The 25,396-nt window shown below is 41.4% G+C and overlaps 1 protein-coding gene across 4 annotated transcripts in view; it reads left to right on the plus strand.

Moving 5' to 3' along the window:
* The first annotated feature begins 1,559 nt into the window (after nucleotides 1-1,559).
* EYA3 (EYA transcriptional coactivator and phosphatase 3) overlaps nucleotides 1,560-25,396 on the plus strand; it is a 900,226-nt gene continuing 876,389 nt past the window's right edge. For all 4 annotated transcript variants that reach the window (XM_069225116.1, XM_069225117.1, XM_069225118.1 and 1 more), the window contains exon 1: nucleotides 1,560-1,697. The gene's annotated coding sequence lies outside the window, so the exon portion shown is untranslated. The remainder of the gene's footprint in view (nucleotides 1,698-25,396) is intronic.

The following is a 25,396-nucleotide window of genomic DNA, read 5'->3' on the forward strand; positions in this document are numbered from 1 at the left end:
AGACTCAGTTCACGGGGAAAAACTGGCACTTGCCTCATAAGGAGGTAAAGTGTAAATGGGCAATCTAAGGAAGAAGATGGTTTAAGTAAACCCAATAAATCACCAAACAGAGTGACAAAGTTTCTGGATCAAATCGATAGCATTTCCCTCACCAATCTAAATGGCTCCCCGTGTCATAGGTTTTTATCCCTTTTCCGTTGTACATTCCCCTAAAACTTGATTGGACAAATGTTGCACCCCACTATCTTTAGCCAATTAAAAAACAGATTATGTCATTAAATCTTTCACCCCGCATTAGTTCTCAAGCAGTTTATTGGTCTATATGATTGACGTCTTCGAAGGTGGAACGTCCGGTATTATTTCATCCTTCTGTAATTCTTTGCACATCTTCGGTCAGTAGCTCCATGGTCCATACCGGTTTGGGCAATCTTGTACTCAACATTAGTCTACACTGTTGCATTTTGGCTTAATACATTTCTACAAGCAATATTAATTTCATGAGAACGGATCTACTATAGTTACATTCAGCTTCTAAATTTGAAAACAAGAGTTCATGTCCTTTGCAAGTCAGCTCACTGCACGTTAGAAAAATACATTTAATATGAGAGTCAGGCAGCTAGGCCTCAACTCATGCTAACTAAGGCCTATGAAATTTATTAACAAAAAAAACTCTAATAACATAATCATTAATAATTAGTATAAAACTATTTAAATGCAATATTTCCTAAACATTAGTTATTTTCATTAGTCCCCGTATATATTGGCGGCCACTCCCCGTGGTCACATTTCAAATGCACGTTTTTAGCAAAACATACTAATACAGTTTCTATGCGGCATTATTATACATTAGTTCATAAACATTTCATGTTAATATAGATTATATAAGCCACACTCTCTCAGGATGATCATCTACTGAATCTGGGATTGTTTCTAGAGTAATCTTCTTGGCTTGGGTAACTGCCATTATGCACCTCTGGAAGAATGAAGCCTCCTCCCTTCTCATCCCCCACATCACTACATTCTAGATTCCACATTGCTACATTTCATTACATGCTAGTCACTACGTGTGCCTTCTATATTTGCTTTAGGGTTTCTGGCACACTAACCATGCCACTCAGCGCTTGCACCTCGAACCAGGCCAATTTGGTTCAAAACCGCTCTTCAAAAAATCCTGCTCATCCGAAACGGTTGCATCAGCAAATTTCTCAAAATATATGAGGTCTTGAAAATACGAAGCGTCACAGAAAATAATCAGGATATAGTCGTGGAAAGCGGTTGATGAACATACATAAGAATATTGCGGTTTTGTAATCATCAGTTACGGTGCTAAAAGCCCGAGTTGAAGATTCGGCAAATTTAATTCCAGCAGCATGGCGCACACGTACACTTTGCTTTTGTTCTGTCAACTCAGGAAAGTTAGCATTCTAGCTCCTTTCTAAAAGCCTTCAGGCAGTCGCTAAAATCTCTGTCACAGAATAACTCGCCCCGCGCGCATGACGGTATACTCTGCGAGCGTGCGCGCTGCCGCCGGCACCACGTGCAGCTCCGCCTTCTTCTATGACGGAAGTAGAAGTTTGTGTCTGGGGCGGGCGCGCGCAACGATGTTCACTTCAGCTCCCGTTCCGGGGTTAGCGCTGTGAAGCATCCCCGACTCCCACCCGCTCGTTGCATCGTGGGATCCTGTGGGGGCAATTAAAGTAGGCAGTTTTAACATGCTTCTTTATTAACCGTGCGTCATTTCCGTACCTCTTTACTTCTCCATCATTTGGGGGCGAAGCGCTTCGCTCCCTCACTTTTCGTGCAGCGGTTCTCCCTTGGTCACCTTTCCCTCCCCTTAAGGCACATTCTCCCGTTAGAGTGAACGCGTCCTTCCTGGAGGCACGCCAGACAGGGAAGGCTGGGTGCTCCAGACTCATTCCATCGTGGTCCACCATACATTCCCGGGTCATGCCTCCCACTTTCGGTCACACTTCTGTACCCCTGAGGGGCACTTTGTACTAATCCCATAGTCATAACCTATCCCTCCGTCCCAGGGTCAGTTTCTCTTCCAACGCCCCCTCTCCGTCCCACCCCCCCCAACCAACCCGGTCCCAGGTTCGGTTTCTCGCTTCTCCTCACTCCTACACAAATACACACCCGCACGTTATCGCATATCCCTAACCAATTATATTATTATTAATATATCAGTGGAAACTTAATCTAGTGTATTGTGTTTGAGCTTTAGCCGCTGTAGAATGCCCGGTAAATTGATGCACTTGCACCACGTAAATCGTATTTCCAAGGTCCATAACTCATGAACCCGCCAGAAGTTATTTGTTTTGGTTTTTTAAGTGTGATGAAATCTTTATTTTTTTATTAGGCTTTGGATTTTTTTCACAGAATTGCGATACGAGAAGCCACTGGATTATCTTTGACATGCTCAATGTCACGGGCAGTCACTGAGTAGTGAGCTGTTCAAACAGTGTCGGCGTTGAACTTCAGTGTGCTTAAGTATTTTTTTTTCCACAACTGGATGCAAGTCAAGTTCCAGATTCCTGCCAATCTGTGTCAAGCGGTCTTAAATTGGTAATAACAGCGCAAACTCCCCATGTATTCCACACAAAATTAGATCTACTAAAGTAGCACAATTTAGCCTTTCTTGGAAATCTGGCAGCGAATGAAAACAGTTGCATATAATATGTAAGTGAAATATCCTGCATCATTCCTGCGTTAAAATGTGTCATTTCAGATAAACTACACATTTGTGGGTTACCCCTGGCGTGTGTTGTCTGTATAATAATCCTACCGTATCCTGAATGTCACTATTTTGTATCTCTGATGTCCAGGCCTTGAAAAATCATCAAAATGTTAATAGACCTGCAAGCCTTGTGGCTCGAATAATGTACTTGACTTAACTGTTATGTACCTGACCCATAAACTATCTAAAATTGTGTGATCCTAAGCAAATATTTTATTTTACAGGGCCACCTTTTTCTTCATTATTATATGAGAGGTTCTTCAAATATGCAAGTTCAGCATTTTTGCTGTACAAAAAAAGTTGTTAAATTTAATAGCCTAAACTTTTGCTCCATGTATTAAAAGCATCTAGCCCATGTATAAGGTACATATCAGCCCTGACTTACCTCTTAATTCACTAAAAACATTGTCATTTAGGCGAGGGCCGGAATGTTTCTCAGTTTGTTTAAAAGCTCACTTGCAATAAATATATCACTAAAGCATAATATAAAGCACACTGCCATTTGCAAACAGCGCATTGTCCATTGAAATTGCCACAATGTTTCCCATTAACATGCAGTTTTACTGATATAACTATATAACGTATAAAAAAAATCTGTGGAAGTTAAGTTTCAGCAAAATATCATTTACACATCACCAAGTAAAGTGTTCTGATTTGTTTTCATCCCATTGAAATCTTTCACTGTTTAAAAAAAATGTTTCATAACTATTGAAATATATTTTGAAATCGTTTGTACAATTTATTTACAATCTAGCTAAATGTTTTGTAGTAGAAAAAAAACTGACCATTCAGCCTTTTATTTCACACACTATGTACAGGATGGTTGTCAGACAGTTCACTTTACAAAGTCTTTAACTTTGCAGTCACAGAAAGGAAAGTAAATACTAGCCTTCAGGATAAATTAACCAGACATTTTTAAGAAGACATAAGCTGGCATTTGACTCTTCTCTGAACACAGAGCAAATGTATGTATCAGGATAAAAACAAGATTTAAAAGCATTTTTATTGGTCATTCACTTTTTGGGGGAATAAAACACCTCTTCTTTGTCAGCCAACATAACGTGCCAGTTGGCCGTAAGGTAGCGTTTTACTATTATCACAAGGAGATAATTAAAGGCTGGATTCACTGCACTGCCTATTGGAACTCATAACCACCAATGAGAGCTGTGAGGCATTACTTGAGGAAGGGTGTTCCTTACTTGTGTATACCAGAGTCCTATTTGCATGAGGTGGTCTCACCCACGTAATATAGCATGCTTCACCATTGGCCACCTTATCCTACCCTGGTAAGATGGTACTGTCAGGGTGAAACTGGACCTCATAATTGTTGAGGGAGTTCTTAAGATGTGGTAATCTTCTGGATAAGAGATCGAGAATCCAGTTTTAATCTAAAAATACCTTAAGGTGTACCATGAGGGTTTCCTTTATTAGGTGGCTTCTTAGGCTTAATTAAAATCACTATGAAGTGTAGTTAATAAATGTCACTGGGTACAATGTCCCTGCCGTCCTTAAAGTTTGCCAGCATGTTTCTGCCGCGTTCTAGCTGTACACTGGTCTCGGACATTCTTCAGGGCTCTAGACAGGTTCTTATTCTATTCTAAGTGTGAAGAATATTTGCTTAAATTAGAAAAGGAAAGTCATACCTTCCCATTTGTATAGTTTTTATTACCTAGGAAAAAGAACAGCATAGTTAAAAAAAAAAAAAAAAACCCAAAACTCTCATATGACATGCCACTCCTGTAGTGGTGTAGCAGTCTAATATTCATTTAGTAGAAGACATGATGGCAGTGACACTGCAAAAGGAAACGCACACCAGGTCAAAGTGTTAAAAATACACGTGGAACATACATGCATCATTTTGTGACAGTATTAGTATCTGGGTTATTCATGTATTTCCTGGTCTGCGTAAGGGTGACACCTCCAGTAGTTACACACTGGTTTATAGGGGTGAACATCATGAGAGACAATAATAGTTCAGTAGACTTTTCTTGATCAAAAGCACCAAATAACATGAGGGGGGAGCAGCTTTGTCCCATATCAATAACTCAGTGAAAATATTTCTTTTCAATGCAGGTAGAAATGAGTTATTCCTATGTTTACACTTCCAGTAGTAAAAAAGCAGATTGTATTCATCGTAAAAAAAAAAAAAAATCGCAGTTGTTTCAAATAGAATTAGCCTGTGGTGAAAAGGTTTATTGGTCTGCGCTACTTATGTCTTCAAGGAGATGCACACGATATTCAGCTCCGTCATTACCCAAACTTTGATTTAGCACTACTCACGTCAGCATACCCTGGTGGCTGCCATATAGGGGTGTGGCGTGTTCTCCTATTGAGTGGCGGTGTGATTTGCCTGATAACACCTACCGCCTTCTAAGGCAGGGTTTCTCCTTCGTTGATCATCCGTGTGTGGTCTCTGGTCTTCAGTCAGCATATTGCCCCTCTCCCTTGTGTGAGGAGTTGGATGAAACCCTTATGTGCTAACAATACTGTAAAAAATAAAATAATTACATAAGGAGCTCAACCTACAGAGATAGGCTTTACAAACTTCACATTTTTAACATAACTGTTTCCATCTAGCAGATCTTAAGACTCGAGCCTGCAGATAAGAATAGTACAAAACAAAAACTTGATTTGAGACAACAACTTACCACATAAATGTGAATTTCTTATGCTGAACAATATATTTCAAGAGTACTCTCCCACAAGTAAAAACTCATCTAGTACTATAAGAGTATTATAGCGGAGCACAATATTAATAATAAATGCGAACCCAATAATGAAACTGCAAAAAATTAAATAAATAAGGACCTCAACAAATCAAGAAAGTCTTTACCAACTTTCAATAACACATTTCCAGCAAGCAGTTCCTAAGACTCACTTCTGCTGATAGGAATAATATCAAGAAACAAATTTGAGTTAACTGTGGAACAATATTGTTCAAAAGTATTCCCTACAAGCAAAAACTCACCTACTACTGTAGTGGATGACGATGTGTATCGTTAATGAATGCAAACCTGATCTACTAACCCCTATGATAAGGGAAACTAAAATCAAGGAAAGAACACCCAAAAAAAATTGTGTGTCGGGAAACAGTCCCCCAATAACCAAAAATACTTGATGTATTGCTCTCACCTTAGTTTGTTACAAAATTCACACAATAAAAAACACTGCTACACAATCAAACCTTGCTGTTAGACAAACCAACTTTATATACCTTTCTGAAATACCCCCCAAACCTTCTAAGCTCTAAAGTCCGGAAGTAGAATCCCTGTATAGCCGGGACATTCAAATCCAATAACTTTCATCCGTCGCAACAATGTACATAGATTACATTGGAACCTTTGTTCACTGATCTACTTTCTTAAAAATATGTTGAATCCTACCACAGAAAATAAATATATTACCAAATTTCCTAAATAAGACCGAGGAACCCAAACTAAATATTTTTTTGATTCACTTCCGCTACAATGCTAAATAAGTTCCCAGGTCACAAACATCATAACAAACAAACCTGTGTTTCCAACCCATGACCATTGTCCCAAACAATGAGGAAACCTATCCTCTGTGCCACATTTCCATTCATAGCCAGGACATTACTCGTATTGTATTTAATCTTCCACTGTTATATTCCACATTATTTGCTCATTCACCATTACAAACACATCCAATATGTTTTCACCATATATTCTGGTAATATTAAAACAAAGAAAAATAAAGAAAAAGGTAAAGAAAAATACAAATTGGAACCTTTGTTCACAAATCTACTTACTTAAAACCATGTTGAATCCTACCAAAGAAAATTAATATATTAGCAAATTTTCTAAATTAGACAGCGAAACCCAAACTGCAAATGTTAGCTATAATGCTAAATAAATAGGCAGGTAACAAAAATCATAACAAACAATCCTGTGTTTTGAACTCTCGCACTTTCATCCTAAGCAACCAGGGAAACTATCCTCCATGCCACCTTCTCATTCTTAGCCACCACACTACTTATATTGTATCTGATCTCCACTTTAACCTTTTAGCTGCCAGGCCTTTTCCCCTCAGGTGCCAGGCTTTTTTTTTTGGCTATTTGGGGCAGTTCGCGCTTAGGCCCTCATAACTTTTTGTCCACATAAGCTACCCACATCAACTTTGCATCCTTTTTTTTCCAACATCCTAAGGTTTTTTATGGTTTCCCAGGCTTTGTGGGTTCCCCTGAAGGAGACCAAGGAATTAGCCAATACACAGTGAAAATTTCGTTTTATTCTTAAAAAAAAAAAAAAAAAAAAAAAATGGTGAAAAAAGGGCTGCAGAAAAAGGCTTGTGGTTTTTCCCCTGAACATGGCATCAACAAAGGGTTTGCGTTGCTAAAATCACCAGCTTCCCAGCTTTCAGGAACAGGCAGGAAAACAGGAAAAACCCATTTTTCAACACAATGTTGGTATTTTACTGGGACATACCCCATTTTTACTATTTCTTGTGCTTTCAGCCTCCTTCCAGTTAGTGACAGAAATGGGTGTGAAACCAAGGCTGGATCCCAGAAAGCTAAACATTTCTGAAAAGTAGACAAAATTCTGAATTCAGCAAGGGGTAATACATTTGTGTAGATCCTACAAGGTTTTCCTACAGAAAATAACAGCTGAAATAAGAAAATATTGAAATTGAGGTGGGAAAAAACCAGCCATTTTTCTCAACGTTTTACTCTGTAACTTTTTCCTGCAATGTCAGTTTTTGAAAGCAATATACCGTTATGTCTGCTGGACTCTTATAGTTGTGGGGATATATTGGGCTTGGAGGTTCATCAAGAACCCTAGGTACCTAGAGCCAATAAATGAGCTGCACCTTGCAATGGGTTTTCATTCTATACCCGGTATACAGCAATTCATTTGCTGAAATATAAAGAGTGAAAAATAGGTATCAAGGAAACCTTTGTATTTCCAAAATGGGCACAAGATAAGGTGTTGAGAAGCAGTGGTTATTTGCAGATAACTGTATTCTGGGGTTCCGATACTAGCATGTGAATTACAGGGCATTTCTTAAATAGACGTCTTTTTTTACACACTGTCTTACATTTGGAAGGAGAAAATGTAGAGAAAGACAAGGGGCAGTAACACTTGTTTTGCTATTCTGTTTTCCCCCAGGTCTCCCGATAAAAATGGTACCTCACTTGCGTGGGTAGGACTAATGCTCGCAATAGTAAACACAACTTGGACACATCATCACTTTTTTACATTGAAATCTGACATGTTTTTTGCAAAGTGCCTAGCTGTAGATTTAGGCCTCTAGCTCAGCCGGCACCTAAGGAATCCTACCAAACCTGCGCATTTTTGAAAACTAGACACTTAGGGGAATCCAAGATGGGGTGACTTGTAGGGCTCTCACCAGGTTCTGTTACCCAGAATCCTTTGCAAACCTCAAAAGTTGGCTAGAACACTTTTTCCTCACATTTTGGTGACAGAAAGTTCTAGAATCTGAGAGAAGCCGCACATTTCCTTCCGCTCAGCGTTCCCCCAAGTCTCCCGATAAAAATGGTACCTCACTTGTGTGGGTGGGCGCAGCGCCCGCAAAAGGAATTGCCCCAAAACACAGCAAGGACACATCACATTCTTCCAAAGAAAACAGACCTGTTTTTTGCAAAGTGCTTAGCTGTGGATTTTGGCGTCTAGCTCAGCCGGCACCTAGGGAAACCTACCAAACCTGCGCATTTCTGAAAACTAGACACCTAGGGGAATGCAAGATGGGGTGACTTGTGGGGCTTTCACTAGGTTCTTTTACCCAGAATCCTTTGCAAACCTCAACATTTGGCCAAAAAAACACCCTTTCCTCACATTTTGGTGACAGACAGTACTGGAATCTGAGAGGAGCCACAAATTTCCTTCCACCCAGCATTCCCCCAATTCTCCCGATTAAAAATGGTACCCAACTTGTGTGGGTAGGGCTAGTACCTGCGAAAGGAAATGCCTCACAACACTATCTGGACACATCAAAATTATAAAATACCACCTGTTTTTGCAGAGGGGGTTGTGCGGGGGGAGGGGGGACCTGCATTTTTGGTCCTGGGCTCAGCAGCCGTCTGGGGGAAACATACCAAACCCAGACATTTCTGAAAACTAGACACCTGAGAATCCAGGGAGGTGTTCCCTGCGTGGATCCCCCAATGTTTTCTTACCCAGAATCCCCAGCAAGCCTCAAATTTAGCTAAAAAAACCCAGATTATTCTCACATTTCTGTGTGGGATCACCACACCAGGACAAATTTCCAAACACCCAACGTTCCCCCTCAGTCTCCTGGTAAAAATGATACCTCACTTGTGTAGGTGGGCCAAGTGCCTGTGACTGGGAAGAGCCAAAAACATGTTCAAATTGAGGGGGAACCAAAGCGGGTCCAAAAGGGCAGCTTGAAAACAATCATTTTTTGGCTGACAAGTGCAGCAGAAGTTTTATCGGTATGGATGAGACAGTGCTGGGTGGTAGGAATTTTGTTGATTCCTGCAGATTCCGGAAGGTTCCATCTCAAAAATGTTGTAAAAATGTATGGTTTCCAGCAAAGTTGGAGGTTTGCAGGGCATTTTGGGTAAGAAAATGGTGCAGGGTGCATGTGAAGCACAGCACCCTGGAATCAGCAAGATGTTTAGTTTTCACGTGTCTAGGTCTCGTACATTTTTCTAGATGGCAGTGTCCCAAAGTCAAAAAGGTGCAGTACTCAGCATTCCAAGTGGGACAACTTTGAGAGTTAGCCAAGCTCTCGTGGCTCCCAAGGTAAAACCAAAACCTAAAATAATCAAATGTCCTCTTGCTTGCCGTGGGATACGATGTTTTGTAAGGGGGAGAGAGCTGAAAGACTGTTACCCTTTCAATTGGGGTGGGGGCATAACCAGGTCCATAGTGGTTGGTAGCCACCACCCCACTATTTTAAATATATTTTTAAAATTCCTTGGCATCTAGTATGATTTCTCCCTTCTTCCCCAGGGGAGTGGATCCGGGGTAATCGCTCCATCTGCCCACCGGTGGGCAGAACAACTTTGGCCCCATTTATTTGGGGTGGGGGTAGCCCATACCCTCCACCCTTTTACCCTCCACCCTCTTACCCTCCAACCTCTTATTTGTTAAAAAAAAATCTTCTCTGGTGGGCTTTCTGCCCCCCTTTGGGGGCAGATGGGCCTTCCAAACATAGGCTGATCTGCCCCCAGGGGATGCAGATATGGCCCCCCCATGGGGAGTAACCCTTTCCCAAGGGGCTGCCCCCCACCCCCAAACAAAACACACCCACACCAATCCTTGGTGCCTAAGTGGTTTCTGCCCCTAATAGAAATAGGCTGATCTGCCCCCCAAGGTGTGCTGAAATGGCCTAAAATAAAGTTGACCCCCCAACCCCCCCCCGTAACGACCCTTGCCTAGGGGGTTGCCTCTTTGCGTAAAATTGACACAGAAAAATAAAAATCCCTGGTGTCTAGTGGGTTCTGCCCTCACCCCGGGGGACAGTTTGGCCCAACAAAAATAGGCAGAGGGGGACAGAAATGGCCTAAAGACAATTTGCCTCAGGGTCGCTCCCCTCATGTGAAACTGACAAAAAAAAAATCCCTGGTCTCTAGTGGTTTCTGCCCACCTTGGGGGCATATTGGCCTAATTAAAATAGGCTGATTTGCCCCCATAGGGGGCAGAAATGGCCTAAATACAATTTGCCCCCCAGGGGAACGACCCTTGCCTAAGGGGTTGCTTCCCATATATATATAAAAAAAAAAAATAGTAAACATAAAAAAATATATATCCCTGGTGTCTAGGGGTTTCTGCCCCCCCGGGGGCAGATCGGCCTAATTATAATAGGGCAATCTGCCCCTGGCGGGGGGAGCATAAAAGGACAAAAAATATTTTGCCCCCCTTGGGAGCGCCCCTTGCCCAAGGGGCCGCTCCCCTTATGTGTAAACTTAAATAAAAAACCGAACTCTCTGGTGTCTAGTGATTTCTGTCCCCCTTGGGGGCAGATTGGCCTAATAAAAATCGACCGATCTGCCGTCAAGTGGGACAGAAATGGCCTAAAAGTATATTTGTCCCCCCCGGGGAGCGACCCTCGCCTAAGGGGTTGCTCCCCTTATTCAATTACAAAAAAAATTCCCTGGTGTCTAGTGGCATTGCTGCTCCCCCACACAAAAGGTCTTTCCTCTCCTTTCATGTCTCTCTCGCCCCGTCCACGTGATCAGAGGAGAAATGCCTTTTCATTTCTCCTGTGATCCGGTGGGGGCAGCCTCTGATGCGGTCAGTGCACGATCACGCGCTGACGTCATCAGACACCATGGGGGGTGTCACGGAGGGGTGGGGGTGCAAGGGAAAGCGATTTCCTTTCCATCCCTGCCCAGGGGAGGGGGGTGCCACGCCCCCTGGGGGAAGCGCTAGCGCTTTCCCTGTGGGCCCTTGTCTGGACGTAACGGTTACGTCCTGGGCACCCAAGGGGTTAATATTCCACATTGTTTGTTCAATGATCACTACAAAAACATACAAGTGTTTTCACCATAACCTCTGAGAATATTAAAACAAAGAAAAAAGATTGGAGGCAGCACACATTTTATAATGAAAGCATAAATTCAATTATACTGCACATTTCTTAATGGGAACAATCCTTGAGCAAAACTACCAGTTATGGTGCTTGACATCCACTGCAATGCTACAGCAAATTACTAAATAATAAGATATCAAAACAAACAAATTCCTACTGTAATAGACCTTGGTTTCAAACTCTCTATTTCATCTTAAACAACCAGAAGAAATTTTTTTCATGCCACATTTCTCTTTATTTCTAAGACACTTCTTATTTCAATACCAACTCCTCACTCAGATGTCCCAGATTATTTATTCAGCTAGATCATCTAACAGTGTTAGTATTTGAAACAAAAATAAATGTAGAAAGAAATTAAGTAAAAATTCAGAAAACTATATAAAAGAAAATTTAGAAGAAACCCAGTTCTCAAAATTACCGCACCCAATTTGAACCCACTCTATCAATTTCTTACAGGCTTACATGTCGTACTCGTACTGTAATACGTCCTTGTAATCATCAAAAGGTCAATAATTTAGACCTTTATTTCCATAGTATATCTTAAGTTATATGCTAAGTGCTAATCGGATTACACTATTGTCCCTGTAACAATCACCGAAATATCCTTATTGCCTCTTTTACCTCCTAGCATGTTCAGTGTAAACACATTTCACAGTAAAGTGTTTGTCTCTGTCCAAATTAAATCCTAGTGTTACCGTTTTTTAAAATTTATTTTAATTTTAAAATCTGTTTTTATTTTCCAATGTAAAACATTACAAACTTGTGTAATAACTCACCACAGTGCAGGTGTTACAGAGCAGTATTGTACCAACAGAGAATGATGTCCGAAGGGCGAACACAGCATTTTATCCTCAGGGGAAACAGAGCCACACCCCTGGACCACCCTGAATCCCAAAAGCCCCCGTCCTATATCCCAATGAGACCAGACGTTTCATAGCTTAACCAAACAAGATAACTGAAGTCCACATTTGGTCGTCAAGAGTGAGAAGAGGAAGATCATATATCCCTGTCCAGTGTTAACCGTTTTCAACTTATTTAGCCAAAAATTCTTGATTGCCCTAATGTGTTCCTTTCGTCTCTGTTTTCTAGTTGTGGAAACCACATATGGTTTGTTACATATACACACCACCATGTTAATACAATTTGATGTGTTACAATTGTTGAATAACCCAGTCTCAAAAACATGAGTTTTAGTAGCATCATTGAAACTCTCCATATTATCTCATCACATACCTACACCCAAATACCCTTCCCATGTTTAAAAACACCCTTTTAGTTTGTCAGGTAACCATTTCGGAACAACAGCGGAAGACTTCAAACCCTCCTGATATTTATTTAATCATGTTACCAGGACATAATATATTTCTTAATGTAGGTGCCTTCTTGTAGGTAATTCAAGGCTTATGTGGCAGAATCTTAAAGATCTCAAGGTCTAAAGAACCAACAGCCCTGAAGAAGTGACGGTGTCATGAAACATGTTAGCTGTGTCAGGCTCTATCATGCAATAGTGACCAAGCTGTTACACTATATTGTGGAATAAAAAACATTTAGTGACTGGAAATGGACTGATCTTCTTTGACGTAATTATTTCTTATATATGCTTATTACTGTCAAAGTATGGTTACCTACTACAAATTATATTCAAATATACATGTTACTTTTCATATACTTTTGCAGTTTTTATTTGAATACGTTATTTTATAATATGAAAAAAATGGCTGGGTCAGTACCTTCCTCTAATATGTGGGCCTCTATGGAGTACAGAAAAACATAGCACCTCATGGGAGTTGTTGTCCTCATCTTTTTTTGAAGAATGCCTGTATAGGTGATTGTTTTTCATAGTGCTTTCTAAAGGTAATTGTTATAATCTAGGTGGGAATTTCTGACCTAAAGTCATGATTAAATTTCCTGGGATAAGAAAAAGTCCTGCCTCGCCTGATAACGTATCCTTTATTCCGGTGATTTCAACTTTCACTGTATATCCTTATCCACACACGGTGATATGATTTCTTCACCAGAAGGGTCTCCTAAAAGTGAGTCAGAGAATTCTTATTTGATAATGGCACATTGAGTAGTTGATACAGTATACTTCAACTTATACTCTGGTGTCTGTTTCCAAAGTAATTTTCCTGCTATCCTACTAATAGTCCCCTTGGTATCTCGCCATTCAGCCTACATGTGTCCTTCCAGAGTCTATATACCCATCTTTGTTCATATTTTAATAGGGCTAGTGTCTGTATGGGAAGGTTTACATTTTTAAATTACGTACCATACTGTGTCATCTTCAGAGTGTCGTTTTTCAAAGTAATACCTTGTTAGATTTGTGTTTTTTGCATCTTATAGTGCCCGTGTTCATTGTTTCTTACTTTTATGTTTCTAGTTGGCATACCTATTTACAGTACTTGCATGAGCATCCCAACATATGACATTAATGAAGTTAGCTTGAGAAGTTTTTTTATTTCTCATGGTATCTGAGACCCCAAGTCCAACGATTTATACTTTTTAGTAAACTGACATACATTGCAGTCACCACATGGGTGATGACCCTTTGGAGCTGGTATCTTCCAGAAGGCAGTTATGCTATTCAACAGTGTCTGTTTTTTGGGCGTGTGTGTATCAGATTGTCTAGTAGATTCTGACTCCTTCTGAATGAGAACATTGGTATCTCTATTTTCAGTGTACCAGAGGTCAGAATGTTTTAATCTTTGTAGATCAATTTCTTCAGGCTATTTAAACTAGGGCAGTATGTTGTTACATAAATGGGTTTAGCCATTCTTGACTTCTCATATGTCATTAACAGTGCCTCTCTTTTGTTGTTGGTTGCCTTTTCCTCGCTTTCCTAATGATTGTAGGATAGTTTCTCTCACAATTTCAGTCATTTTCTCAGCATGTTGTTAAAATGTATCTGTCTCATTACAGTTGCACCTCAGTCTAAAGAATTGGCCAATTGGAAGACCTTCTGAAAGAGAGCATGAGTGGAACTCTCATAGCAGAGCAAGCTATTTCTGTCTGTTTGTTTGTTTTAAAAAACAAAACAAAAAACAGCAAAAAAAACAAAAAACTCTGTTTTTAGATTTACCTCCTTCTGGGTAGTCCTTGGGTCCAAAAAGACATTCCACATGGTCATAGTATACTTGAGAAACCGGTTCAAGCTGTTCACCCATAAGGTAAATTCACTTGCCTCTTCCCCAGTACCCTTCGAAATTACGAAAATATTATCTATATATTGGTTTCCATAATCCTACCTGGCCTCTAAAAGGCTTGTCCTCACTGCAGATGAGCTCCATTTCAAAATTGCACACAAACCAGCATGCCAGACTGGGAGCATGTGCTTCCAATTGAAGTGTCGTGTTTGCAAGAACCCCCGCCACCCCCAAATACTCAGACATTCCTTGTCAAAACCATGTGTGCGCAATCTAACACAAAATCAGGGGGAAAAGGTCATACAATTATTCCTTGATCTTAATAGGCTTTCAATCACTTCTAAGGTGGATCCTTGTGTAATATATGTGTATAGAGACTCCACATCTAAGGACATTAGTAGTTCTGCTGGATTGAACTCAATATCTTTCATAAGATTTAGTATGTCTTTGGTGTCTCTCAGGCATGGTGGCATGTTTACCCGTGGTTTCAAGAAAATGTCACAAAATTGTGACAATGGTTCAAGAACAGAGCCTATTCCTGATATTATTGAATGACCAGGTGGAGGGTGTTTGTTCTTGTGGACCTTGGGAAGTATGTAGAAGTATGTTACACAAGGTTCTTTTTGTATTAGGAATCCTACTTCCATTCCTCTAATCCATCCATTTTCCAAAGCCCTAACTGCCATGAAGGAAACCTTCTCCATTATGTCTGGCCTGGGATCCATGCTCAGTCTTTTGTAGTATCTCTCATCTCCATTAAGTCTGAGGCGTTCTGCATTATAACTATCCTTTGGTAATATCACCATGGCTTCTCCCTTATCCAACTGGTTTTATAATGATGGAGTTGTCCTTTTGTAATTCTTCCTGCACTTCCCTTTCTGTCTTTGTGAAGCTGTGGAATATTTTTGACCCTGCGTATTTCAATGCACCTATTTCAAGATTTACTGCTTGTTCAAATGTCGCCACCTCTGGTGGTAAAAGATGCAATGCAGGAGTAAAAGTAGACAGTCTGTAGAGTCCTGTGTTTATCACCCCTGTGTCCCAAGCCTCATTGTCCTTTGTAGGAAAAAAATGGAGTCTCAATCCTGAGTTTAAATTAGTCATCCCTAGGTGTTGAGACAAAATCCCTATCCTTGTTTATCACATCCCTGTGATAGTCGGGGTTTTGTTACTCAGGTTGATGATGTTATCCCTATCTTGTTTCAGCTTTTGCTTGGTCCTGGTTGGGGTTCTCTAATGCTTTTACCAGCTTTTCGGTTTCTTTCTCCTTCCAGGATACTCAACAATCTCTTCTCCATTTCCCAGTTCTCTGAATCTGTTGAAAAAAGATGGAGGCACTTGTTGCCATGGGAAGCTTTGTGTTGGAGGGCGGGGGATATTGTGGGAAACCTTAAGGGTGGAACCACCCCCATTGGGCTTTGGAAAGGGTGCCTGGGTTGAAGTTATTCAGAAGTTGGTACTTTTGTCTATAACCTCTGTATTCCCTTACGTCCTTTTTGTTTCTGTCACTTTCTCTGCTTCAGTGGATTCACAACTTCTAAGTGATGTCTGAGGGACCACTGTTCTTCGCTCATCATTTTTTTTTTTTAGTATGGGTGACAAATTGTATTGAGGTCTTTCAGAAATTTTTCTTAGATTGCGTCAGGAAGTGTTTGTATTATGAAATCGATTTGTTTACTTACTGTAGCTTCTTTTTTTAAGTCAAAATTTGTTTCTTCAGGGCATTCTCACTGCTCTTAATTTTTATGATAAGGGCATCTGATAATTTTTGGGCAGTTTTTATAATCAAAATTAGCCAGTCATGGTTGCCCTTCTAAGCTATTACCGACCAATCGTTTCTGAACTTCTTATCCCCTAGAAAGATTCTCGGTTTGTTAGTTGCTATTACATCATGTGGAACTCCATTTTGTTTTTACTCTGTCTTAACTCCATGAAGCATGGTTTTGATTTGGATCTTTTTTAAGGCTGTGAGCGATTCTCAGTCATTCAACTGTGTGAGTGTGTTTAATGAAGTGTCCCTCATCAGAGAAGGTACAGATAAAATAGATACTATTGGGAGTGTAAACATAGTGATAAGGAATTTCTACAGGCATTGGAAAGGATTTTTTTCATTGAGTTATGGATATGGAACGAGGCTGCTCCCCCTCATGTTATCATACGCTGCTTTTGAGCAAGAAAATGTACCTATTATCTTGTTTCTCATGTTGTCTACTCATATATCCCATTGTGTGTGACCACAGGAGTCCCCCTCCAGCCCCCACTCAGCCCACAAAATACATGAATAACCCAAATGGGTAGGGTGGTATTGTTCGCACGTAAAGTTGAATGTATGTTCCAGATGTACTTTGGATACTCCGACCTGGTGTACGTTTACTTTTGCAGTACCACTGCCATCACGTGTCCTACTAAATGAATGTTACACTGCTCCACTGCTACAGGAGTGGCATATCATATGAGTTTTTTTGTTTTTGTTTCTTAGTTCTGTGGGTTCCTTATCCTAGGTGATAAAAAAAAAAAAGGGAAGGTAGGACTTTCCTTTTTTAATTTAAACAAATATTCTTCAAACTTAGAACAAGGATTCGTCTAGAGCCTGAAGAATGCCCAAGACCAGTGCATGTCTCGAATGCGGCAGAAACATGTTGGCAAACCTTAAGGATGCCAGGTACATTGTACCCAGTAACATCCACTAAGAATACATCATAGTATTTTTATGTTTAAGGTACCATCTGATAAAGGAAACCCTTGTCGTATAAATTAAGGCATCTTTAATTGGAACTGGTTCACCGTTTTTTTTTTTTTTTTTTTGAATCCAGAAAATTACTTCATTTTAAGAACTCCAACAACAGTTGTGAATTTTAGTCTGCCCTGGTAGTACATCTTACCAGGGTGGAGGGAGGTGGCCGCTGATGAAGCATGCTACATTACGTGGTTGCAACCACCTCCTCCAATATCTCAAAACCTTTGATATTGGTTGATCACCTAGGATAAATAGGATTTGAGTATAGAGGAGTAAGCAACACCTTCCCCCAAGTAATGCCATCCTCGTTTTAAGCCCTAATCCTCATCCTAGTCCAGGTACACATTTTACAAAAGCTTATTCTGTTTTTTTCTTACAGGCATCATCTCAGGACCACCTAGTTAAATATTTGCAAATGTTATATCCAGATCAACAGAATTATCATTTGTTATATTTGCACCATCAAACAAGCCAGCCCCACTGCACAAAGATGGTGTCTGCTCTGTACTTCTCAAACACAGTTTTTGTCTACACCGGTCTCTGATTCACAGCCAATAGTATATTGGGGCTAATCTCTGAAAACATTTAGGGATGTTTTTTCTCCCTCACCTCATGATTCAGAAGCTCTGGGCTATTGGAAAAAAACATTACTATAAGAATGCACAGCCTCATGATTCTGACTGAGCTTTGGTTATAAGCGTAAGGAGAGATGGAGGCCTTTTCTTTGGGATCCTTTATGGCTGCTGATGTTTACCGCTGCTGTGATAAGACCAGCAATACTATTGTAGTCCCAGTTTAACAGACTTATTCCACTTAAGCACTTGATTTTTCAGGGACAGTAAAGTCGAATACCGAAAACTTACTCTAGTAGGTAGTATTTTTAAAAAGTTTGATATTACAACCCACAGTACTACACTCATATTGAATAGCTACTCAGTGGTCTCTCTTTATAGAATAATAATATGACTACATTAATAATAGGTTAGTAAAAGCGGGCTATTAACAGGATATTTATCAAAATAAACTTGATGGTGCTAACAGCTTCTGCATTACAATCACAAATATGTTTTTTTATTAACTGAGTTTTAGGCTTTTTAATATTACTATATTATATGGCGATGGATATCCTTTTTGAGCCTTGGAAAGATCTTGGAATATGTCTTGCTTTACTCGAGTGTACATAAACAGAGTCTCAATGGGACTGAGATGTAAAACAGATAGCTGCACTGTCACTAAATTGGTATATGTTTGGCCCTTGGACTTCAGTGTTTCTGGCTGTTGGTGCAAACTTATCCACTTGAGGATTAATACCCTCCTTATGAGTTTCTAAGGGAAAACAGCCCAAGCCTCAGTGATTCCAGAAAACACAACCAACAAACTAAAGGGCCTACAGAAGTAAAATAAAAGGAGATAAAGGTACCAAGGCTGTTCCATAGCATGTGTCCAATTTAATTAGGTTACCAGGAGTCCAGCAGTCATTGTGCTCACAAGACACATATTAGAGTGAGACCGGTTAAGATTCCAATTTATCTCAAAATCTGTCAATGAGTGGAGCAAATATTGTAATGGATTAACTCTTGATATGGAGTTCCCTAAAATGCCAAACTTTAGAGTTCTGTGTATCGAACCACAGAGACTGTAGGGAGATGTTTATAATTGATTTCAAATTGAGGCAGCTGGCAGTCACGAGCAGAACACATGCTCAATAGCAGGGGTGAAAAGATCATTCTCTCTCTTTGTGGCTGGATAGGGTAGGTGTGTTAAGGGGGTAAGGTTGTTTGGACATGATGCATGTTCTTCACAATTATAGGCTGCACAAAAGTGATACATAGAATGCTTGAATAGATCTCAGCCCCTTGTAATTAGTCTGGGGTGCATTCAATCCCAGTGTTTTTCAGCTATTCCTTGATATTAGAGACAGTTTCTAACTGTACGCAGATTAGTCTTGACAATATCCCAAAAAGAGCAGCCACCCTTAACGGGTAAGCCACATTTCCTTCATACGGGAACATGAGCAACCCCAGACCGGTTTCAGTCTTGTTGTTTTTCCTTGCTGATTTGCAGATTGAGTCAGACAGCATAGAGAACCTAAAGTTCATGTGTGGCAGACCCCTCCTACTAAGGGAGACACACTAGGGCAACACTAAGTGATGGATGACATCCTTGAATTAGCCTCCACCACTAGTAATGACTCTGGGCTGCAGTCCATTTTACCATTATTGACCTGGTCTGTGCTGTTGCAGACCGGAACAAACCATACACAAATTAGTCTTCACCAAGCCCCAAAAAGGTCAGTCCAGTTAGAACTGTTGCCCACTTTGCCTTGGCACAGGAACATAAACCCTAGACTGGTTTCTTCATTGAGATGCACCTTGAGCCAGTGGCACAGTGAACTTGTCCCTTATGACTGTAAACATGAAAATGTGTCTATAATTCCACAAACCAGGTGATGTCTTCAGTTCCATCTGTGACTCTAGCAGGTAGGTGCTAAGGATCTTGTGACCTCTTGGTGTCTCAGGCAATTAAAAGGACTGCTGCAGATTTTCTATACCTACATTTATGCAGTTGAGGGTGACTTTTTTACACTAGCCCCTTCGCTGCCAGGCCTTTTCCCCCTCCTGTGCCGAGCCTTTTTTTGGCTATTTGGGGCAGTTCGCGCTTAGGCCCTCATTACTTTTTTTTCTCACAAGCTACCCACGCCACATTTGCGTCCTTTTTTTCCAACATCCTAGGGATTCTAGAGGTACCCAGACTTTGTGGGTTCCCCAGAAGGAGGCCAAGAAATTAGCCAAAATACAGTGAAAATTTCGTTTTTTAAAAAAAGAATGGGAAAAAGGGGCTGCAGAAGAAGGCTTGTGGTTTTTCCCCTGAAAATGGCATCAACAAAGGGTTTGCGGTGCTAAAATCACCAGCTTCCCAGCTTTCAGGAACAGGCAGACTTGAATCAGAAAACCCAATTTTTCAACACACTTTTGGCATTTTACTGGGGCATACCCCATTTTTACGATTTTTTTTTGGGGTGCTTTCAGCCTCCTTCCAGTCAGTGACAGAAATGGGCATGAAACCAATGCTGGATCCCAGAAACCGCAACATTTCTGAAAAGTAGACAAAATTCTGAATTCAGCAAGGGGTAATTTGTGTAGATCCTACAAGGGTTTCCTACAGAAAAGAACAACTGAAAAAAACAAATATTGAAATTGAGGTGTAAAAATCTGCAATTTTTCTCTACGTTTTACTCTGTAACTTTTTCCTGCAATGTCAGATTTTTGAAAGCAATATACCGTTACGTCTGCTGGACTCTTCTGGTTGCAGGGATATATAGGGCTTGTAGGTTCATCAAGAACTCTAGGTACCCAGAGCCAATAGATGACCTGCACCCTGCAGTGGGTTTTCATTCTATACCGGGTATACAGCAATTAATTTGCTGAAATATAAAGAGTAAAAAGTAGCTATCAAGAAAACCTTTGTATTTCCAAAATGGGCACAAGATAAGGTGTCGAGAAGCAGTGGTTATTTGCACATCTCTGAATTCCAGGGTGCCCATACTAGCATGTGAGTTACAGGGCATTTCTCAAATAGACTTCTTTTTTACACACACTCTTATATTTGGAAGGAAAAAATGTAGAGAAAGACAAGGGGCAATAACACTTGTTTTGCTATTCTATGTTCCCCCAAGTCTCCCGATACAAATGATACCTCACTTGTGTGGGTAGGCCTAGCGCCCGCGACAGGAAAGGCCCCAAAACACAACGTGGACACATCCCATTTTTTGACAGAAAACAGAGGTGTTTTTTGCAAAGTGCCTACCTGTAGATTTTGGCCTCTAGCTCAGCCGGCACCCAGGGAAACCTACCAAACCTGTGCATTTTTGAAAACTAGAGACCTAGGGGAATCCAAGATGGGGTGACTTGTGGGGCTCTGACCAGGTTCTGTTACCCAGAATCCTTTACAAACCTCAAAATTTGGCTAAAAAAACACATTTTCCTCTTATTTCGGTGACAAAGTTCTGGAATCTGAGAGGAGCCACAAATTTCCTTCCACCCAGCGTTCCCCCAAGTCTCCCGATAAAAATGGTACCTCACTTGTGTGGGTAGGCCTAGCGCCCACGAAAGGAAATGGCCCAAAACACAACATGGACACATCACATTTTTTCACAGAAAACAGTGCCTACCTGTGGATTTTGGCCTCTAGCTCAGCCGGCACCTGGGGAAACCTAGCAAACCAGCACATTTCTGAAAACTAGACACCAAGGGGAATCCAAGATGGGGGACTTGTGGGGCTCTGACGAGGTTCTGTGACCCAGAATCCTTTGCAAACCTCAATTTGGCTAAAAAACACATTTTCCTCACACTTCGGTGACAGAAAGTTCTGGAATCTGAGAGGAGCCACAAATGTCCTTCCACCCAGCGTTCCCCTAAGTCTCCTGATAAAAATGGTACCTCAATTGTGTGGGTGGGCCTAGCGCCCACGAAAGGAAATGTCCCAAAACACAACGTGGACACATCCCATTTTTTGACAGAAAACAGAGGTGTTTTTTGCAAAGTGCCTACCTGTGGATTTTGGCCTCTAGCTCAGCCGGCCCCAGGGGGGGCAGAAATGGCCTAAAATAAATCTACTCCCCCCCCCCGGGGAGCGACCCTTGCCTACGGGGTCGCTCCCCTTGCGTGACGGCGCAAAAAAAAGTGGTTTCTGCCCCCCTTGGGGCAGATTCACCTAAAATTGGACATTTGCCCCCAAGGGGGCAGAAATGGTATAAATACAATTTGACCCTCCAGGGGAGCGACCCTTGCCTAAGGGGTCGCGCCCCATCTCTAAAAGAACAAACAAAAAAAAAATTTACCCTGGCGCCTAGAGGTTTCTGCCGCCCCTGGGGGCAGATCGGCCTAATAACAATAGGTCGATCTGCCCCCGGGGGGGGGGGCAGAAATGGCCTAAAATAAATATGCCCCCCCGGGGAGCGACCCTTGCCTACAAGGTCACTCCCCTTGCGTGATGGCACAAAAAAAAGATCCCTGGTGCCTAGTGGTTGGCAGATTGACCTAAAATCGGCCAATCTGCCCCCAAAGCGGGCAGAAATGGCCTAAATACAATTTGCCCCTCCAGGGGAGCGACCTTTGCCTAAGGGGTCGCTCCCCATCTGTAAAACAACAACAACAAAAATCCCCAGTGCCTAGTGGTTTCTGCCCCCATTGGGGGCAGATCGGTCTAATTAAGATAGGCTGATCTGCCCCCCTGGGAGCAGAAATGGCCTAAAATAAATTTGCCCCCCAGGGGAACGACTCTTGCCTAAAGGGTCTCTCCCCTTACGTGAAATTCACGAACAAAAAAAAACCTCCCTGGTGTCTAGTGGTTTCTGCCCCCCTTGGGGGCAGATTGGCCTCATAATAATAGGCCAATCTGCCCCCAAGGGGGGCAAAAATGGCCTAAACATAATTTGCCCCCTATGGGAGCGACCCTTGCCTAAGGGGTCGCTCCCCACACCTAAAACAAAAAACTAAACAAAAAAGAATTTTTTTTTATCCATGGTGCCTAAAAGAAAATGCCACCTCTGGGAGCGACCCTTGCCCAGGGGGTCGCTCCCTTATGTCCATTTCCTTTTTTAGAAAAGACATCCCTGGTGTCTAGTGGGCGTTTTGACAGCCGGATTGCTTTCAATCCGGCTGCCAAAACGCTGAGAGAGACTTCAAAGGGAAGGAAATACAGTTCCTTCACTTTGAAGCCTCTCTCGGCCTCCCCCCACGTGATCGGAAGAGAAATGCAAAGCGCGATGGGGGAGGCTCTGTGATTGTCAGCGCGCGCTGACGTCACGGGGATGGGGGGGGCTGAGGGCGGCTAGCGCTCCCTCTGGGCTGTGTGCCCAGGACGTAATGGTTACAGCAGCGCTGTGCCTCAGGATGTAACCATTACGTCCTGGGCACAGAACGGGCTAGACAGCTCAACTCCCCTTCTTGTCAGTCACAGCTGCAGAATTCTTCCAAAAATATGGAGCTAGCCCCTAATTAGAAATACCCCCAGCAATGGAAAGCTGCTTCTTTTAGCTCAGACACAAGGAACAAACAGGTACCCTGGCTATGGGTGGATTGAATAACACTTTTCAGAGGAAATCTGGTAGGTCATCTCCCACCAGGTGTACAGAAAAAAACCTGCACCCCTGGAAACTCCTCTACCGCGACACCAATCCCACCAGTTACCTCATCACCTTTTAACAGGGGCAGCAGACCCATTCTCTATATCTGGGGCTGCACCAGGACCACTGATATTTTGTAATTCTGCAACTGCTGCATTATCTGCATAATCATAGATTTGCCATTCTTGCCCCTTAATCCATCATCTGCTGCATAATTTGAACAAAATACATTTTCAAGTGAATAAAAAGTTGCTGCAAAGCTGCCACACATTGCTGTGCAGCAATGGGCACTTTGGAAAGGTGGTCTCCTGTCAATTGCTGACTTCCTTATTTGGGGGTTAAACTGATACTAATCTTTCGAAACTATTTGCTGACAGTGTTAAGCTGTTTAAAATGACAAAGCAATGTAGTAGTGCTTCCCCTAAATCTGCCTTAATACATTGCATTAAAAGTGTTTTCTTTCTGCATAATTTCGCCATCCTCCCTGCTGCAAAATTCCAGTTGCCTGGTCTACACTTTGGATTGACATCCTTTCTGCTCAGCTTTGTTGTACATCGAATGTTAAATGGTGAAGGACTTCCAGTGGACTTGCAGATTGTTGAATCAATGGAAGGAACTGAATGAAATAAGGAAGGGCGGAGCAGGATTACAAAACCATTGAGATGCCCCATACCCCTAAATTATCTTCCCAACACTGTGGCCTCCTTAGGGAGATATATTCTGGTAATCAAGCAGATTGTTCAAGTCTTGGTTAGACCCATATGTTCTCTGGTATAATTCTGTGCCTGAAAGGAAACCTGTTTTTACATCATCTCTTCACTAAGTTAACTTTTTGGTAGCCCCAACAGTTCTGAACTTGAATGCTCTAGTTTTTCCTAATGGAGACATGACAATGGTTGTTGCCTCCTTCCTAGTGACCCCTAAGGCACACTTGCATTTCACTTCCAAACCCATACCTGCCTACACCTCTCTTTGGAAGTTCAGAGGTTAAGACTATAGATATTGTCTGGACATGACTTTGGGAGTACAGAAGACCCTGCACCCCAGTGTCAATCATTTGCTCATTGTTCTGAGATGTAAAATAAAATAATTGAATTCTATGTTAATTCTGCAATTTCCTCAGGAAGGCTTCCACTACGCTATTGATAGCAACACTGAGCGGTGCGTAGAAAAAGTGCATTTTCAGCAGATTTTGTTAGTCTTCTTTTTTTAAAGTATTGATTTTCAATGCAATTATAGTCATGCTAGTCAACCCTTTGCGGAACATTTCACATGTTTTAAATGCCATTACAAAAGTGAACATTAGTTCTTCCTTTCTATGACTGCGGATTATGGGAACAGAGAATTTATCATCCACAAATGTATAGCGACCAATAGAAGATACAGATACCACAATATAACATATTTGTCGTCTCACAATTCAGTTGTCAATGTATTGCTTTTATAGTTTATATATGCAGTCAAACGGGTATGTCTATTTTCTGTTCTAATAGTTCCGTGTTTTTCTCATGATCATTCTCCTGGCTGGTTTTTTGGCTTCTTTGAAATCAACCAATATCTCAACCCACAGGTGCACAATTGGACTTCTACTCCCTCCCTCTTTTCTCCTCTCCCTATAGAACAATGCTTTTGCTCTCCGCCCTATTACTTGCGTCCTTTTGCCATTTGTCTATAGGTTGTAGCCCTGCCTGTCCTCCAATGCATGGTTATAGCTCTTTTTGCTAAAGTTAATGCTGGGTCTATAAATCTGTTTCACACTTTTTTGTGCTTAAGTTTGTGAAACAAACCCAACAAATAGGCCTCTGAAGAATGAAGCCCACCTCTTTCTAGTGTGCTTTCCAAGTACTCTATGACTTTGCACCAGTGCTGCTTAATAAATTCCACATCTGGGAACTGGCATCTACGGCAAGTAATTACTACGGCCTCCAGTATCAGATTTATTCTCTTTAGTTATCACTTATGTATCATGAAGATAGCTGAATTGGGTATCTAGCATTCCTTGTTTCTTTGCCAGATGCTGGCAGGGAAGTAGCTCCAGTACATACATTATTTTTGATCTATGCAGCAATGTAGTACACTTCAACCCCAACCCCAGGGTCCCCAGCTTAATTTCTAGT

This window comes from Pleurodeles waltl, chromosome 3_1, assembly GCF_031143425.1.
Source record: "Pleurodeles waltl isolate 20211129_DDA chromosome 3_1, aPleWal1.hap1.20221129, whole genome shotgun sequence".
In the NCBI taxonomy this organism is placed as follows: Eukaryota; Metazoa; Chordata; class Amphibia; order Caudata; family Salamandridae; genus Pleurodeles; species Pleurodeles waltl.